The 14,515-nt window shown below is 40.3% G+C and overlaps 1 long non-coding RNA gene across 1 annotated transcript in view; it reads left to right on the plus strand.

Annotated features, from left to right (window-relative positions):
- LOC137182852 (uncharacterized) overlaps positions 1-14,515 on the plus strand; it is a 26,395-nt gene continuing 11,880 nt past the window's right edge. The window contains exons 1-2 of the long non-coding RNA XR_010928385.1: positions 1-81; positions 902-954. This is a non-coding gene — a long non-coding RNA (uncharacterized lncRNA). The remainder of the gene's footprint in view (positions 82-901; positions 955-14,515) is intronic.

Raw genomic sequence — 14,515 nt, forward strand, 5'->3', positions numbered from 1 at the left:
TCCACTTTCAGCGTATGCAGCCATGTTTTGGTTTAAGCGGGACAAGAGTCTTTGAGGAATCTGTAAATCTCGCTGAAAGTGGTAAATGCTGTTAAACGACCTGCAGGGGTTTTCAATTCACTTTGTATTATCTGTAATTTAAGGCAATACTGCTAATTTAAACCATGTGCGTTTTTCCCCCTTACTCATTAATTCTGAACTATATGGCTAATTTTTACCCAACGCCTCTTTCCCACTCTCCCAATTTAGAGGGTTTCAAGTTTTTGGACTTGGAAATGTCAGTTATTAGCATTTACAGATAAAGTTGCTCCAACAAACCAAACTACCCAAGTTTCTACAACACAACTGATAAAATATTTAGCTCTGATTAATTACAGAGTGAGTGTTGGCTGCAACTAACAAATATTTTCATTATCGATTAATCTGCTGCTTTTCCCATTTGGAATTGGAATTAATCATTTTGTCTATAAAATAGTTTTATTCCAACCAACAGCACAATCCAAAAATATCCACTGAATCTGCACAGTGTTTTTACCGCTCAGGCCATAGACTTTACATTGGGATGACGTCACAAACTTTTCTAGGCTTTGTGAAAGTTTTACAAATATAAAACCAATATCCGTCTGTCCTTGTATAAAAAAATCACAATAAAATGCAACATTATTTAAAAATAAATTCAAACTATTACTTGGTATTACTTGGAAACATTAATCTCTTAATTATCTTAATCCTATAGCAGCTAACTACATGGATTTACTGCTTTGTGCTGTGATTTTATTACCACATGCCTTCCTCTGCCATTAAATTTTAATTTAAAGGAACTTGAAAGTGACCATGTGTAACTTAGAGCATGTGTAACTTATACAAGACTAATATTTTCTGTTTTGCATTTCTCAAATAGATTGCATGCAGTCCACCAGAGACGTATTAACTCCGTGACAAACTGGATAACAGGTGACGTTATCTTGAGACATTCAAGACAATGGGCTCTATTTTGGTGTCGGTGCACAGTGCGGAAGGCAGCTCCGCACTGGCAAACCTAACATTTTGCTGGGGCACACTGAGGTTATTTCCTCAACTGCACTGAGATTTGATTTCCATGGAAACTCAAAAATACAACACAGATGTAGTGACTGGCAGATACATTAATGAGGCAGGCTGGCAAAGGCTTTCTTACTTAATCACTTCAAACCTTATGCCCAGAAATGTGGATTTTAAACTATTACTTGTAATTTGCTCTAAACTGTACAATATGAATTTTTTTTAGGAGATCTGCTTTTGCAGAGCTTTAAAACATACTGTGATGTCTATTTTGGTATTTCACTGGGATGCACCAAAAATAAATTATATGAATGCATCTCTGTAATATCTCTATTATATCGTTGGATTAATTTCAAGCAATTCAGTTGATTATGTACAATGCAAAGACATACCACCCAGTATGTGATAAAAGGATTGGCACCAATCCCAACAGATACAGTATATCGGGCCAGTGGACATGCTAAAGCATGAACATATGTAATATGAAGTACATGGAATTAATTTAAATACCACAGTCTGCATATAAAAATCTTAGAGATTTGGTGATTAGACAAAATAGAATGCATGCAAGGGTTGGCTGAATGCAAGGGGCGGCTGTGGCTCAGCGGGTCGTCCACTAATCGGAAGATTGGCGGTTTGATTCCCAGCTCCTCCAGTCCACATGTCTAAGTGTTCCTTGGGCAAGATACTGAACCCTAATTTGGTGCATTAGATTGCACAGGTGTGTGAATGATTAGATCCTCCTGATGAGCATGTTGGCACCTTGCATGGCATCAGAGTTGTAGTGTAAAAGCGCTTTTAGTGGTTTGTCCACTCCATTAACATACATGAGGGGGGCTAAATATTAGGAACACCTTTCAACATAATGCACTCCAGTACATCTCCACCACCCACTACAACCTCAGTAATAAACATAAAGTAGAATTATCACCTTTCTGACAATGTCAACAAAAACTGAAAATGTATAAGCTTTGTAAAAGTAGAATTTATGGCAGAACTGTTGTATTGGATTGCATTAGATTGCACAGGTGTACCTAATGAAGTGGCCAGTGAGTGTATAAGTGCAGTCCATTTACCATAGTCACAAAGTATTTTCAATGGCAGTTCTTCCATTAGATGGTGGGCAAGGTGGTCAGTGGTCTCAGTAGCATGGCCAATATGCTATTTATAGCTCAAAGAGGAGGAAGCATAGAGGAACTATTGTAATGAGGATGTTAAGACTAGGGTTGAGTGTTGAACTTCAAAGTTTTTTTGACTTTGAAATTGTCAAGCACATAATTCTTGCCCAGATTCTTAGTCTTGTTTACTTATTCATTGATATTTTCTTATTTGAATATTGATTATATTCATTTTGTACTGTATCTTGCATGGCTATTTGTGTTATGACTACTTAACACCAATGAACAGTTTTTGTTGTTGTTTTGGTTGATTTTATAAAAAGGAGTGAAGATGATGGCCATCTTCAGTCACTCCCTGTCTTTCACTTATTAAGTAGACATGGGAATTTATGTAGCTTTACAAGTGGTCTCTGATCCAAGAGAAATCAAAGCACATGTTCTGAAACAAGCTATAAATCTAGTTCTAGCAGAAACGGGAAAATGACATCATAATAAAACAACAATAATGACAGTCGTTTGATTTTAAATTCCTTGTGTTTCTTGATGTTAAGTAATACTGATGGGTGAGATGAAATCATCAGTTTAGTCAGAAGATTTTTTGGAAAGGATTGCAGTCCTTGGGGCAGGTGTGAATTATCTGGCCAGTGAAAATGGCCATGCAAGGCTCATAATGCGACTATGACTTGGCAACCTCTTTGTTACAAACAAAAGATGTCCCTTGGCAGCTCATTATACTATCAGCTCAGGCCATGTTCCCCTTAAGCCTTTAATTAAATTTGAATGATTACAAAACTACAGAACAGTCAACAGCTACAAGACTGCCAGCTAGAACTGCATTATGCCAGCAGGCAGATGACTTATTTTTTTATTTCTTTTTTCTACATGCTCACAGCTCCCTGGCATGCTTGTTGGTCTTCACAATGTTGACATTTACAAGTGTGTGTTCCCTTTATTGTTTGTGGTCTCCCATTCTTCTGTATTTTTGGGATGGGCTTATAAGTCAGATTGCCTAAAATACTTAATTTTATTGTGACATTTATGAGAATAGAAGTCTTTTGAAAAAATATAATGGTTTGGCAAACATTGTAGATTAATTAAGATGAGCTGTCCTTTGGATATTACAGAACCAGGCCTGCTTTCATCTCAACATGTTCATTGTATACAGTTATGTTGATTTATTAAAGTAAAATTTAACTATGACTCTAATTAGACGAGAAATCAGTGTGTCAACTCTGCTGCCCCAATAAAGAAAGGAATGTCACAAAGCACAGAATTAGAGATTTTTCTTCTCACTGACTTGCTCTTAATGGATCCTTATGCTGAAAAATTCAGTAATTGTGGTGGTAGTTAAGTGGGTAGACACGCTAAAAGCAAGCAATGTCAAAGTATCATAAAAAATAATTGTTAAATAATTGTTGATTAATCCTTTTTGTGCCTGTGAGAGCTAGAAATGAAGGGGAGAGGGTACACACTGCACACCAGAACAGTGGACTGTATGTCACTACAGTACAACCACATGTTTGAAGAGGAATCACAGTAATTACTGATTCAGGTATGAACACACTAAAAAAACTGACTGCCCCTAAAAAACTTGGTTTTATTTGACATTTTTGGGAGTAGAAGTTTTTTCAAAACCATCTTGGTTTGGAAGGCACAGTCTAGATTAATAGATATGGGTCATTTTGAGGTACAATAGAACCAGGCCTGCTTTCATCCCACTTTGTTCATTGTAAATAATTATGTTGATTTATTAACATGTAAAAGTTACCTATGAATCACATTAAAAGTGTTTCGGTACAGAATGTCAACTCCACTACCCCAGCAAGGAGTGAAATGCCACAAAGCACAGAGGTAGACATTGTTCTACTTTGTTCTCGCCACTAACTTGCTCTTAATGGATCCCACATTTGATTTCTGAGGAAATTGGGACAACACATTGTACCAACCATTTCTTTTCAAGCATAACCCAGCCCTTACACTGAAAAGTTTGGCAATTGTGGCAGTAGTTAAGTATATAGGTATGCTGAAAGCAAGCGGTGTCAAGGTAACTTTTGAATGGTTGTTTAATCCTCTTTTGCTTTTGAGAGCTAGAAATTAAAGCAGCAGGGCATAAACAGCACACAAGAACAGTGTGCACCATGTGACATAGTATATAATCACAGAATGTCATAGGTAGAGTGGCAATAAAATTATGATAGGGACACATCGTTAATGGCAACAAAACCCTGTACGATCAAGCAACCCTATACATTTTAACAAAGGGAACCAAAGCAGCCAAGAGAATCTACACAGAAAACACATTTTCAGCAAAAGGCCCCGCAACAGTGTAGACAGGCCTCCAAGCACTGTGGAGAACTAACAGACTGGCTCATGATCTGACTGTCCTTAACTGCTGATTTGAGAAGCCCAGGCACATACCTCCCACCTGCTCTATCTCACTGCACAACCAACAACACCAGTAGCAGCCTCCTCAATTATTCCCTCCTCTTCCTGCACTTAAGTTCTGTAATTGGACATGTCAAATCTTTCAGAGATAAAAGACCAGGAAAGCATGTGACCAAGATGGCCTCCCGTCTGAAACTCTGTGGTGACCAACTAATTCCTGTCACACACAGCTCTGCACCAGAATCATTGAGCTATGTGAAGTTCCCTCTTGCTTCAAATGATCCACACTGGTCTCCAAAACACTGCAACACAGATATAAATGAATACGGGCCTGTTGCCCTGATGTCTGTGGTCATGAATGAGTTTGAGAGGCTGGTGTTGGCCCACCTAAAGGACATTACAAGCTCCCGGCTGGAACCCCTCAGTTTGCCTACAGGGTAAACAGGCCAGTCTAGTTGCAGTCAGCATGTGACTGCAGTACATCTGCAACACCTCCACTACCCAGTGACCTGTACAAGGATCCCATTCATGGATTTCAGCTCACCTTTCAACACCATCATCACCACCCCAAACTCCATGCCCATCTCCACCTGTCAAATGCTTTGGATTAGATACACAAACAATGCATACAAACACAAGTCTGAATACTCCTCTAGTGCAGTCACAATTATTACAATAATACAACAATAATAATGAACACACTCAAAGCTGTGGAGATTATGGGCAAGGTAATGGTGAGGAGCCCCACAATTCTAACCCCAATTACCTTACTCAATAGTAACATTGGTCATGGGAATTTTCTGTGATCTCAAACTCCTCAAACAGTAAAGGGGACATAGACTCGATGATTGAAAATGCCCAGCATATGATGCATTTCCTGTGCCAGCTGATAAACTTCATCCTGCCGGAGAGGTGTATATTTAGCAGTTACAATCTGGTTTGTATTACCAACCAAATGGAACAAGTGCAGGCTACAATAGCAAATCAGGACTGCTGAAAAGATCATCACTGCCACCCTGCCCGCACACCCTCCAGGCCTTGAACACCTTCTGACTTAAGAAATGGGCAGAAAAAATCATAACTGGCTCCTCACGTCCAGGCAACTTCACTGAACTTCTCTCTCTGGCAGGCATTGCAGACCACCGTACACCAAAGCAAGTAGTAACTTCTCACAGGCCATTACACTCATAAATAGTTAACTCAGCAATAAAGTCTGAACTTAGATTGGGTTCAAAAACCCTGCTGTTACTGTATAATTACCACAATGTTGTGTTTGTGCAATAACTATACTCACATTCTCTTTTACAAAATGTAAAATATATTTACTGTTCAAATGTAAAAATCACTTTTACATGTAATACCGGCTTTATGTCTCTTCATCTCATCATTTGCTTTTGGAACTGGATGTAAATAAACTGAGAGCAACTGACAACTAGAATAGTGGCTGTTAAACTTGATTCTAAATCTGATTCTTCTATATATTCTATTTATTAGTGAAAGTGTTAACATCCAAGCCATCAATAGAGCTTTAGGGATCAGTAGGAGATAAAACATCAAAGGTTTGTGTGATTGATGGTGGTGATGAGGTGGCTGTTCAGGAATAAATGAGATGGAAGGATAAGACAGGTGATTTTCTGAGTCATGCTCACTTACTAGATGTGTGAAATCTAAACTCTAATTTTGTACCCAATTGGTTGCACACAACTCTTTATAGCCACGGCCTGTAACTTCTCTCTGTAGGTGCCCTCTGTTGAAACACTGTTTTCCCACCACTTGTTTTGTTTACATGGTGATTTATTGGTTTGAAGATTGGTTTGAACATCTCTCTTCAGTTCACAATACTTTTAGAATACAGTTGTCTCCCATCCACCTCCCTGGTCTTGGGGGAGATGGATAGTTGGTGCCAGTAAATATATGGGTGCTGGCATTTTTGTAGTGAACACAGTAGTTCAGGTTTAGTATATGTTCGTGGCATTGCAATTTTGAATAACTGCAGAGTGACAACACAAGAGTTGAACTGTGGCCTATGCCTTCATGTTATTGTGGACACAATTATTGTGGACATCTGTAGTAGGCACTGAAAAAAGAAGGCTAAGAATACAAATTTGAGTTTTGAAGAAACACTATCTGCTCTATAAATAATAGTTGATTTGGCTTTGGCTTTGTTTACATGTTACAGCAGGATATCACAGGTGAATGTGGTTGGGAAATTCATCAACATTTTATCATTATTAAGTATAAACCAAGGAAATTGGTTTCTGAAGGTTCAGCTGGGTTTAAAATAGCTCCTTGAGTGCTAACGTTGACTGAAAATGGGCCCATTCACCAGTAACAGCAGATCATCCAAAGTGAATCCCAGTTGTCTAAGATGAAAGTTTGTAAAACTTCCTGGTGTAAAAATATTAACTATGCGTATGTGCACTCTAGTGTTTATATAGTGGGGGAGGGGTCATGCTAGTAACCCCTCTACGTTATTGAGCCACCATTTCAGGCCCACCCAAAAAATCCTGAATACAGAAATGGTGACAAACAGTTTAATACTCTAACTCCGCAATTCAGTACTACATAGCTCAGTTTTTTCACATGTTTTAAGCAATTATTTTCTAACATATATAATGTGTTTAGATTTCTGATTTTCCTTTACACTGACTTTATAGGATCACTGTTTGGATGTGCTTTAGCACTCAGCCGTGGTGTAGCTGCTTGGGCTGTACATATAGCTATAACAAGCAGGATTCTGACTGTTCATAAGAAAGATCTGGCTGAGGTGGGCATGGCATTAGTCTCAGCTGTGAAGAGTATGAATGTTGCTGCAGCTGTTGTAGTCATGGATCTGAGTGTTTACAGTTGGGGTGTGCACTTTGTAGACAGTTTGATATGTGTAAAACTGAGAGAAAGCTGGTTTAGACATGCATACCTCAATGCATAAATTAATCAATATTGTGTCATAAGTAGCTCACATTAAACTCTCCTTCTGCAAGTGCCCTATCTGCCCCCTCTTCCTAAATGTTCTCATAGTACTTTCACAGTATTTCTGTTATTTTAATTCTGATATCAGTAATGTAGAGTTGAAGCACCTGCTGCATCGATGCCAAGACAAGAGGATAAAGCTGGAGTTATACTTTCCACGTCCGCTAATATGTGAGGGTCCGCTGTGGTCCGTGTGACGTGAATTTTGTCATCAGAGGGTGTACACGCAGGCTCTGTGCAGACATCCGCGTATCTCCAGTCTGTTGTGACCATGCAGCCACTATGCTACAATCAGTAGATGCCGATCTACTGCACATGTGTTGAGCATGTCCTCCAAGCGAACTCCAGAAATTAGTATAAACAAAACTTCTACGTGTCTGTGGTGTCCACAGCTGTCCATGTACGTGTCCACTTGGGAGTATATTGGTGGCTTAAGGCAAAACTACGGTATCTGCTACAGTATCTGCCATCAGAACTGCCTGATGGTTGGTTGAATACAATTTCTGTAACTTTCCGAAATTTAAAATCGGACAATCACATCCACTTCACATAGTGTTTGGCCTTTTTTCATTCTTCACACAAATATTTCTGTCACTTTTTGTGTGCACAACCGAGTGCAACACTATGGATGCCCTCCAGGAGAGACTGACTGAAAATGTGCAGCATTATCCGAAACAAAACTGCGTGTTCCCCCTCTCTATGACATCTGACTTTTCACTCCGCCTTTGAGAGTGGCCACATCATACAAACCTGTTCTTTTCTTGTATAACCCCGCCCTTATACTTTGTGTAGGCTATCATCTCAGTCTGCTCAGTTACCTTGAATGTATGGTTTGTAGGATTATATCTGTGTGTGTGAAAGAAGACTGGGTTATCAATCTGCTTTATATTTGAAAGTAATTAGAATTCTTCATTTCTTTTTGAAGCCCTGCAGAAAAACGTAGGGTGGTGGGGGTGACAGGTTAATTGAGGAATAATACCCTTCAGAATGATGGATTTTGGTGACTTGAGATGTCAGAATCCATTATAGGAAATTTAAATTTGCAATTAAAGTGGGAGGTTGGGTGCAGAATTCTTTTCATTTTAATTCCCCCTTGCCTCCTCCTCTGTTATTATTAATGTTCTGCATTAAATGTCCAGCCCTCTGTTCTCTGCTTTGGCACTCATACACCATCCAACACAGTTTGCCAAAATGAGGCTTAATTAATGATCTCATACATACAGTAAATCAAACAGCTTTTTCAGAACATGGATGCTGGACTAGAGGGACATCTCATGAGGTAATTGATAATACACACCTCATCTTGTTAAAAAGAACTGAAATGACTGCTATTCTTATTGTATGCTGCATGTAGTGTTCAGTACATGATTCAAAAAAATTATGTTGAGAACTTTGAGAAATATGATTTTTTTAATCTTAGTCAATTCAGACATTGTAATCTTTAGCTAGTGAGTTGCATGAGCTCATTTTCACAAGATATATTTTACTGGTAAAGGACAGAGACTAATGCAGTGCTGATAGCAGGTGACTACTGATGATGATAAATCTGCAGCACTTCACCTGTTTATATAGCTCACATCCATATTTTCAGTTTTAGATGGTGGATGTCAACACCTGTGTCAATAAATTTCTAATGTGAAACATTTCACCACCTGTCACAGACTAAATACTGTGTACATGTCCTGTTGCAAAACATCTCCACAAATCGTGTCTCCAATTCAAATAGTTCAGTGTACACTTTGAGTTGTTATTCCTTATGTACAGCTTTATGAAGAGAGAGACTTAACAGGACAGACAACGGTAACAGACAGAAATTACATATGGACACAGAGACAGCTCACCGAAGCTCACGAAGTAAAGTGCCACTGCAGGAAAATCTGCAAGAACACCAAAGGGCTGAAAATACACCAAGCCGGAACCAAATTGCAACAAGAAAAGACGCAACTGCAGCACACAGTGCTATAGAACTTCAGGCAGGAAGCACCCCACCATACTGGAGATCTCTTAGCACTTGCATCACCTCAAGGCCACAGGAGGAACATGCCTTGATGACACCCCAAAAACCCAAGCCCAAGCAGCAAGGGAAAGGATCAAATTGCCCAAGATAAGCAAAAACAACGAATGGTACCTACTAGATCAAGACCTCAAGGAAGTGTTAGAAGCCACACTAGCCAGGACAGTGGAACAAAAAGTCAACACACACACAACAATCACGTACAATCTGGCAAAAGAACACTTTGGTACAGAGGAAAAGAAAGTAAACATCAGGACTACAAAGCAGCCAACCAGGAGAGAAAGGTGGATCCATTGTCTGAGGAAAGAAAACAAGTCTCTCAACAAGCAATTTAAAAGAGCTCCTGCTGATGAAAGGGGAGGTATTAAGGACTTGACCAGTGGAATCTGAGAACTCCTCTGCAGACCTAGAAGGACGGAGAGCACTCGAAAACAGAGAAAGGAGAGGGAAAACAAAAGAGCACAATTCATCAAAGACAATCTCAGGTTCACCAGAACACTGCTGGGTGAAGGAAAATCTGGAGACTAACCAGCCTTAAAGGGGACGTGGAGGAGTTCCTGAGAGAGATTTACAATGACGGTTCCAGAGATCAAGCCCTAGGTTTCAACTCAAAGGTCAGCAGAGCAGAAACACCTGGAAAAGAGTTCCAGTGAACCATCCTGGAAAGAGGTCCAAGAGGTCAGAACAGGGTGTGCCCCAGGTCTGAGCAGTATACCCTTCAAGGTATTTAAGAAGTGCCTGAAGCTTCTCTAAAGGCTTTGGAAGCTCTTCTGGAGAATATAGAAGAAGGGCACCATTCCATCCAGCTGGAAAAAAGGCAGGGGGCTATTTTGTGCCAAAGGAACAAGACTCCTCAACCATCGACCAGGTCAGAACAATCTCACTCCTAAGTGTAGAGTGCAAGACCTTCTTTTCGGTGCTGGTTAAGAGGATAATCTCATACATGACTGAGAATGGGTACACTGATAAATGTATTCAGAAAGGTGGGATTCCAGGCTTCTGTGGGTGCTTGGAACACACTGGAGTTCTCAGGCAGATGATATGGTAGGCTGAGACAAGAAGAGGAGACCTAACAGTGGTCTGGCTGATTCGGCAGAATCAAGCTACGATTCGGATCAAGCCAGTCTACAACGCAGTAGCAAGACCTGGAAAAAGGAATCATGATGGGCTGTACAATCTCCCCCATCCTATTCATCATGGGAACGAACCTCCTCATAACAGCAGCCGGAAAAGAAGCCTGAGGGCCGAGAATGAAATCGGTTGTCAGATAGTCCCCAATAAGAGGGTACATGAATGACCTCACTATAACAACTACAACCCGGATCCTAACAACACTTGGCGACATGGCAACACATTCTGCTGCCCAGACTCATGTGGTTGTTGACAGTTTATGAAGTTCCTATGTCACATGTGGAAGGAGTGGAGAGGAAAATCAATTAGCACCTTCATAGGTGACATAATCGGAAATCCATGCACTGGAAGACAGGGTCTCAGAACCAACCATTTCCAGCAGTGGGGAAGAGCAGACACAAAGGAGAGGAGAGCCATGATCGTGGCTGAAGTGTGGAATTTGGAAAATCACATGGGTGGAGCTATGGAAGCTGGAACCCTTCCGCATCTCCTTCCAACTGCGGTTGGTGTACGACACACTCTCAAACCCAAGTGGGGCATGAGGGAGGATCTGCTGTGCAAGTTTTGTGGGGAGAGGCGCACCATGCCACGCATATAGCCTGGCAGGGTGTTAAATGGCACTCACCCAAGGGAGATAGAGGTGGCGATATGGTGAAGTCCTTGCGATGCTCGCTGATGCCTTGGAGCAGGATAGACAGAAGAAGTGCCCAATCAATGTGAGACTCATATCATAAATCACATTTGTGAGGGAAGGAGAGAATCTAACAGCCACAAAGACAACAAAGAACAAAATACTGCAAACAGCACAATCATGGAAGATGAGGGTGGACCGGGGAAGAAGGCTACAGTTCCCCCAGGTCGTCCAAACAACCTTGAGGCCAGATGTGGCCTTGTGGTCTCGAGAGGCTAAAAAGATCGTCCTCAAACTGACAGTCCCAAGGGAAGAGGCCTGCGACCATGCCTTCGAAAGGAAGAAATCAAAATATCAAGACCTGCAGCAAGATTGTAGGGAGAAAGGATGGCAGCCATGGCTTTTCCCAGTTGAGGTCAGCTGCAGAGAATTCCCTGCACAGTCAGTGTGGAGAATGCTTACAGCCATTGGAATGACAGGAAAGGGGAGGAAAACAGCAGCCCACAGGTTGGGGGAGGCAGCAGAAAGAGCCTCTTGAAGGTTATGGAACAGGAGGGAAGAGTTGGGCTGGAAGCCAAGAGGAGATGGGCAGTGATTTGGCCACCACTACCGACCCAGCAATGAGAGGGTGTTGCGGTTTAGGGTGGAACCACCTGATGAACGTTGGACACCCGATGAACGTTGGACACCCGATGAACGTTGGACACCATCTGACAACATCACCTCCTGGCCAAGGCTGCAGTCACCAGATGTTAATCTGTTTAGGTGACAGAAGTGGAAGCATCTTCAGATGTATTTTCAAGCAAAGAATCAACACCAAGTAGTAATAATAAACATGAAAAATGATGTGGAATATTACAAAGGATAAAAAAAAATGGTAGTTCTATAAACATATAGTTTGCATAAACATGCAATTTTGACTTCCAACAATGAGGCGTAAGAGTTTATATTACGCAGTAAAGCATGGATTATATGCATTAGTTGAATTTGAAAAATCTGTATTTTAAAATGGTATTAAAGAGTATACAGTAGACGGAGTAACAAATAAAAATTTTGAATTTTTAACATTAACATTAACAAATTTTGAACAGATTACACATTAACAATAATGCATTAACTGGTGCAGAGTATTGTCTTTGTCCTTTAACAACCCAGAAAGAAAAAAAGACTGATGTACAGTATTTGGTAACCACTGTCAAAATTGAGGCTTCGAGTGAATATATTCAGTATCTCTGTCTCCCTGTGAGGACTATCGGCAGCAGCAGCATATTAATGCCACTATCAGCTACTATATCACCAGTCAAAATGACAAATGGCAGACAAGCGCCTCTCAAATATTCAGGGAGGGTGGAGTAGTGCAGGAGTGGTAATGGGTGGTGGTGTTTTACCCCATTTGGCAAGAGGATTCGGTGTAAAATTTGGGGAGAGAGATGGTTGGAGTTAAAGTGAAAAAGCAATGTTTTGAGTCTGTGTGCTTGCATGTCTACATGACAGTGTTTTAGAGCAGAGAACAAATTATTGTCTTATTGTCCTTTCTCTGCACTCCTCTCTCCCTCTCCCCCAACACCCCCCTCATCTCCCCCATCATTCGGACAGCTGGAAACAGAATTCATCCGATTCGTTCTGCTGCTTTTCTCTCTCCCAACTGCCCCATTCCCCCCACCATTCCCCAATCCCCCTCACTGTCGTAATAGGATCTGCAGGAATCATTCAAAGGCTAGATATAATTTACTGCTTGCCGTGCACAATACCCCCTCCCACTCTCACCCCCTTTCTCAATCGCACAAGGTGCCCTGCGGATGAACTAATCATACTTGAAATATTATTTCTGCTTCTTATTCCTCCATTTTATGAACAGCTCTTTTTTATGGTGCAATGGATTTAACCCCTGCCTGGTCATACTCACACCAGTCTGTACAGGAAAAAAGAGGATGAATGGGTGGTGTGGGCAGAGAGAGAGAGAGAGAGAGAGAGAGAGAGAGAGCCTTTGTTTTTATATTTCTTTGTTTACATGACTGCCTTCTCTTTGTTTTGATAAATTCATATTTTACCCAAACCTTGATTTCCCCAGGTGATGACTCCATCTTACAAAGAACATACAGTAGAACATACAGTTGTAACCTAGCCAGGAACCTCACCAAGAGAACCATAAAAAACAAATCCACAGGGCTCTTTTAGCCATAATCCCCTTACTCTCTTTAAGCAATCCTCATATTTGGACAAGTAACCCTTCTTCATTCATAATATATACACCACAGTAAATGTTCTCATGCATAACAGCTAGGATTAGCATATGAGTTGTGCTGCTCTTTAAAAAGAAATAAAACAACACAGAAAACATCATTTGAAAACTATCATCAAATGTTCTTTTTCATCCAAAATATTATGATGTACCTTATAGCAAGACCTTACTTCTCTTTGAAAAATGCTACAGGCTCTGTTGAGATTAATCGTCTTTATCTGAGTCACTAGGCGATTTGGTACGGTTGAATGCTACAGACAGAGAGAGACAGATCATAGGCCAGTACAGTTTGGTGAACAGTGGAAAACTGATAGAGATTTATATGAAATTCTATTGATTTGGCACCTCAACTATTGATCTCCTGTGGGACAAGAGGTCTGGATTGGGATTAATGTTCTCTAAGCCTGTTTGGGACCTGACATCATGAAAGAATTACCTACACCTTTTTTCTCTTCAAACTTGGTAATTTGACTTGAAAAGAATTGATTCATGATGGGAACAAACAGTAATTGTCTAAACTAAATATCAGCATGCAGATTTATTTTCTAGTTTTCAATGAGTTCAAAATGAGAGCCAGGAAAGCAAAGTCTATGTCAAGGACACTTTGGATATCAAAGGATTATGTAGTTAACAACAATGAAAATAATTCCTTTAAAATACCCCCAAAAAAACATAATCAAAGCAGTTGTTTCATAATATTTGGTACCCAAAACATGTTTTCCCTTAAGATGACAAAATTTCAGAATGTTATTCAGATAAAATTAGGGCCCACAGTCTCCTCCACATTTCTTTTTCAGGGCATTTTCAGTGGCAACGTGAAGATAGTAACAACATTTAGAAGTGTATTTTGCCATTTTTGCTTGCATGTATGCTGAGCCATGTTTGAGGAAATTGTTTTTGTCTATCAGCATAAAACCCAACACTGGTATAGTCAGATATCTGTTATTGCAGATATATCATTATCAGCTTATATTTTGTCTGAT

Source organism: Thunnus thynnus, chromosome 1 (genome assembly GCF_963924715.1).
Source record: "Thunnus thynnus chromosome 1, fThuThy2.1, whole genome shotgun sequence".
NCBI classification, from domain to species: domain Eukaryota; kingdom Metazoa; phylum Chordata; class Actinopteri; order Scombriformes; family Scombridae; genus Thunnus; species Thunnus thynnus.